General features: G+C 37.8%; 1 long non-coding RNA gene across 1 annotated transcript; it reads left to right on the top strand.

Moving 5' to 3' along the window:
• Positions 1–2,734: 2,734 nt before the first annotated feature.
• LOC118600289 lies at positions 2,735–3,977 on the top strand. The gene is made up of 2 exons (XR_004949911.1): positions 2,735–3,356; positions 3,488–3,977. It is a non-coding gene; the product is annotated as an uncharacterized LOC118600289 (long non-coding RNA).
• Positions 3,978–4,479: the final 502 nt, after the last annotated feature.

The raw sequence follows: 4,479 nt of genomic DNA, 5'->3' as shown, positions 1-4,479 counted from the left end.
TATATGAGACTGTTCTCCACAGTAAAGGTGAGAACAGTGGTAGTGTGTTCCTTTTTTTTTACACAGTTTACACATTTAGACACATTTGTTCAGAAACACATGAATAATCTACGTATACAGTATTTTTTCAAGATATCCATATTAATCTGATACAGTTCACATACTGTAACATTCATCAGTGAAATTATAATGAGATTGGTAATAGCACAAAGTGTTACATGGAATCTCAAACCGAGAAGCTCCAACATTTGTTCTGCCTTTTCTGGAGGGCGTTACAATTTGGCCACTAGGTGGCAATAGCGGTATAGTATTACACCTTATTCTAGAAGAAGAAAGTATGAGCAAAAAAACGATGCTTTAGACTACAAATGGTTACTTTAAAAAATATTTCCTTAAAAGAGTTTGGAAATTCCTCCCTGTGAGTTTATAAAGATGTTCATTTAGACAGCAATGTATTTTTAGTAAAATTTCAATATATATATATTAGCATCAAGCGAGCAGACCTTTGCATTATGTGTCAAATCGATCTCTACTTTGATGGATCGATTGTTGATCTATTAAATTTAGATTGATCTGGATCGATTAATCAACCCAGCCCCAGTCACGACTGTGCTTAAGGCCAGAAACAGGCTTTGTCTGGGGAAGAGATAGGCATGCAGGTGGCCCACACCAAATAGACTGCTCAGTGAGTCTATAGAGGGATGTCTGTGCACATTACTTTTCAGGGACATGCTGCAGATGACAGGTTTTAGCAAACACTTATCCAACAAGCAAGGGTAAGTAAGAGTGAAATAGCTACAAAGTAGTACATATTTTTAATTTTCTATACCTCCCACCAAATCCTGCAGCCTATACAAATGGCAGGTGCTGTTCTCGTGATAACATCCCTTACAGGTTAGTCCTTTTTTCTTCTTTGTCATTTATTTTTCATTTAGTTCTCCATGCCTCTGCTTGGTGCTGTGCAACGAGAGATTCTAGATTCCAGCTGGGTCAGTGGACCTCACCTATGGCTCATCCCCCCCCAGCTGTCCCCCAGCTCGACATGTAGTTATAAAGTTAGATAAGTTAATTCTTCTTTAACAGTCCTGGTACATCACCTGCCATCCTGGGAGAGGATCCCTCCTTCATCTGGACATCACTGAGGTTTCTTCTTTTTTTGCCAAGAATTTGAGTTTTTCATTACTGAGTAGGAGGGTCTAAGGGTATGAATGCCTAGTTTAGTCTAGTCTGCTTAGTTTAGTAATTAGGTATTATTTATATTTTGTGATTGATTTTAACAATTACTGGTGTAAAGCCTGTGGAGGTAACTGGGTTGTGTAAAAGGGATAAATAAATAAAATTGAGTTGAATTGTGACTAGTTATTTACTACTGACTAGTGTGGGTCAAGAACATAAATGACAGTGTCACCTGTACTCAAACTTACCACACGCAAGACATTTGGATATTCTATTTCAAGGGGACTATAAGACACACTTGCGTTCCCTTTGAGGTGTGGTCTCTCCACTCCACGACCATCCAGGGGCCTCGACAACCCAAAAACCTGCAGCACCTGTACAGACGATGACCCCTACAGGTGCATGTGACTTTTGGACACTGCTGTTACAGTGTCCTTAACCACGAATATGTGCACTGATGGGAACCAGTTTGAATCTAAGGCCTGCAGCATGTGCAGCAGAAAGACACTGTTCTGACCTCTTCCTTGACCTCACAGTGTAGCGGCATTCTCCTCTGCAGTTTGTCCAAGGATCCGAACTGAAAGTCTGAACCTTGACATTATGTGCTTCCAAATGCCTCACAAAGAAAGCCCTCCTTCATGGTCGCTCCTTTTCAATGATTGTCTTTGGTCAGTTACCGTGACTTCTCATCTCCTGCAACAAAGTCCTTAAAATTCCAAATTCCTGCCTTTGGAGTTTGAGCCGTGGGTTTTAAAGAATGTGGCAAGTCCGTTTAATGAAGCCAAGCTACGGCTTCTCTCATTAGTCAAGTCCAGTAATGGCTGGAATCCGCCAAAAGACAAAGAAGCCAAATACCTTATGGCTACCAATCATGCTTCCCCGCATGGGAAAAATACCCACACTTTATTTTGCTGACTGTCACGGCCCCAATTAAGAGGGACAGTGAGGAGTCATTCCACAGCAGATTTTAGGTTAAAGGACGGGCATGTCATAATCAATAGTAAAAAACGTGCTCAAAAAGAATCCGTCTAAGAATCAAATAGCTGAACAGGAGCTACCTCAAAAACAAACCATAACCAAACCAAATTCTTTCTTCTATGTGAAACATTTATAAGTGCTTATATAGAAGACTTACTCCTCAATTTAAGTAGTTGTATAGATTTAAAATGTTTTTCTTAGAGCTGTTAGCAGTCCATTGTCACTTTGATTAAAAAAGTCAGTTTTTTTTATTGGTGGATATTAGCATTACAAACTCAAAATGTCAATCTGCCACCTGTAATCTGACTCCTATAAATGATCCCCTTACACAGAGTCTGAGAGGATGTTAAAGAAGAGACTGACATTTCATGTATTATGCACATATTTTAATTTAACACTCACAGTGAGCCCGCATGAAGAAATGTCATCTGCTCTGCATTTCTAAATGTAGGCGCAGGCCGAGACAAGCCGATTTTTACATTTTCTTCAATGATGGACATGTTGACGAGTTTGAATCGTTTTTTTACCAATTCACCAAGAATCTTTACATCCTACTGGTGGTGTGACGAAGACACGGAGGCGTTTGGATCCATGTGCAAGCAGGTACGTTTATTTAAACATCCAAGAGCAGACACGGGCAAAAACAGAGACGTGGTCAAAAGCCAGGCAGAGGTCAAGGACGAGGAGCTAGACAGGGAGGTAAGTAAAACAGGCAAGGGTCAAAACACGAGTATGCAAAAGAGTAAATAAAACCGCTCAGAAATTGCTAGGGAAAAACTAGGCAATACTTTGCGGAGAATGAGGACTAAAGTGAGAATATAAATATGGTGAGCCTGATGAAGGTAATTGCGTACAGCTGGTGAAAGAAGCAATGGAGGAAATAACTATTATTGTCTAATTTAAATTAGCAAATTAGTTTACATTAAAAACCCACCACCTACTTTGATTAGATTTTTTGATCAATTTTTAAGATAATCTCTACATTATGTTTTTTTATACTGATATAACCCTCCTGGCAAGTATTCCTACTTTAAGTCATTAGTTTTTTTTAATTTGTGATACAACCTTTTATTTTTGCAGCACGTAATCTTAATTTTCTCTCTGCTGATGGATGTTTAGGACAAAGATTTGTCTTTTTCGCCATCCTGTTGTGTTTCGCCATCGTCTTACTCGGACATACAATTGACATGCAGTGATTTAAGGTTTGAAATGTATTCTTCTATGACTTAAACCCCAATTTTTAACTTTCTAGTTACAAATTTTAAGTGTGGAGTTGTTTGATTGCTTTTTTTTTTTTTTTTTACAATTGTCTCCTCCGCTTGTGTTTCTTCAGGCTCAGACTGCATTTTTGGGGCCTCTGGCGTTGTCTTCTCTGCACATGGTTTCATGGGTTTTGTGCCTGTAAGACTTGTTTTTAATGTTTCAGCCTTCACCTTTATCATCGTTGCTGATTTTATCCTTGGAATGCCGGATTTGACTTCTGGAGTATCTTCTGGAAGTGTTTCGTCCAGGAGTGGTCCTTCTGCCTCAGGCTGAGTTCTCTGGGGTTGTCTTCTCAGCACGTGGTTTTATTGGTTCTTGGTTGTGTGCATTTAAGACTTGCTGTTATTCTTTTACCCTTGGCTCTGAACTTTTTCATTATTTCATCATCGCTCATCATTGAGTCAAATACCTTCATTTTTTTTAAAGAGTCTTTTTTTAAAGAGACTACAGAACAAAATATAAATTATAGAACAGAGCTTTACATTACTACAATCAAACAGAGGGAGCAATTTAAACTGAAACAACTAAAATATTATCAACAACAACAAAAAAATAAAAAAGATCTGAGCAAAGTGGGGCAAACAATTAAAATTACATAACTACAAATGCACATGGGAAGTTTTTAGTCTATCATATATAGTTTTTTTTATTTTTGGTCTCTTAAAGAGCTTTAATGTTTCCAAATATAACTTGAATTCATTAATGAATATTATACATTTTGGGGAGGATATTAATATATTTACATTTGTGTTTGTTAAATTTAGCAAGACAAAGGATTTTATTCAAACTGATTTCTTCAAGTTTATTTTCTAATATGATCGCAACACTCAGAAATATCTACTGCGAAATAAATCTGTGAGATGAAAACAAAAACAGTTAGGTAGGAGATTTAAAAAATACATATTGTACAATTTTAGTTACAGTTGGTTAGGTTACCTTTGATCATTTTCGTAAAAATGTGTTAAACAGCGTTCAGCTGTCAGCTTTGGCGGTCTAGACCTGGAAGTCACTTTACACACTGGCTGCGATGTCGCCATTTTGTCTGAGGTCATCGTGAAAAGA

The sequence above is a fragment of the Oryzias melastigma genome, linkage group LG21 (genome assembly GCF_002922805.2).
Source record: "Oryzias melastigma strain HK-1 linkage group LG21, ASM292280v2, whole genome shotgun sequence".
Lineage (NCBI taxonomy): Eukaryota > Metazoa > Chordata > Actinopteri > Beloniformes > Adrianichthyidae > Oryzias > Oryzias melastigma.
This window is presented reverse-complemented; position numbering and strand designations above follow the sequence as displayed.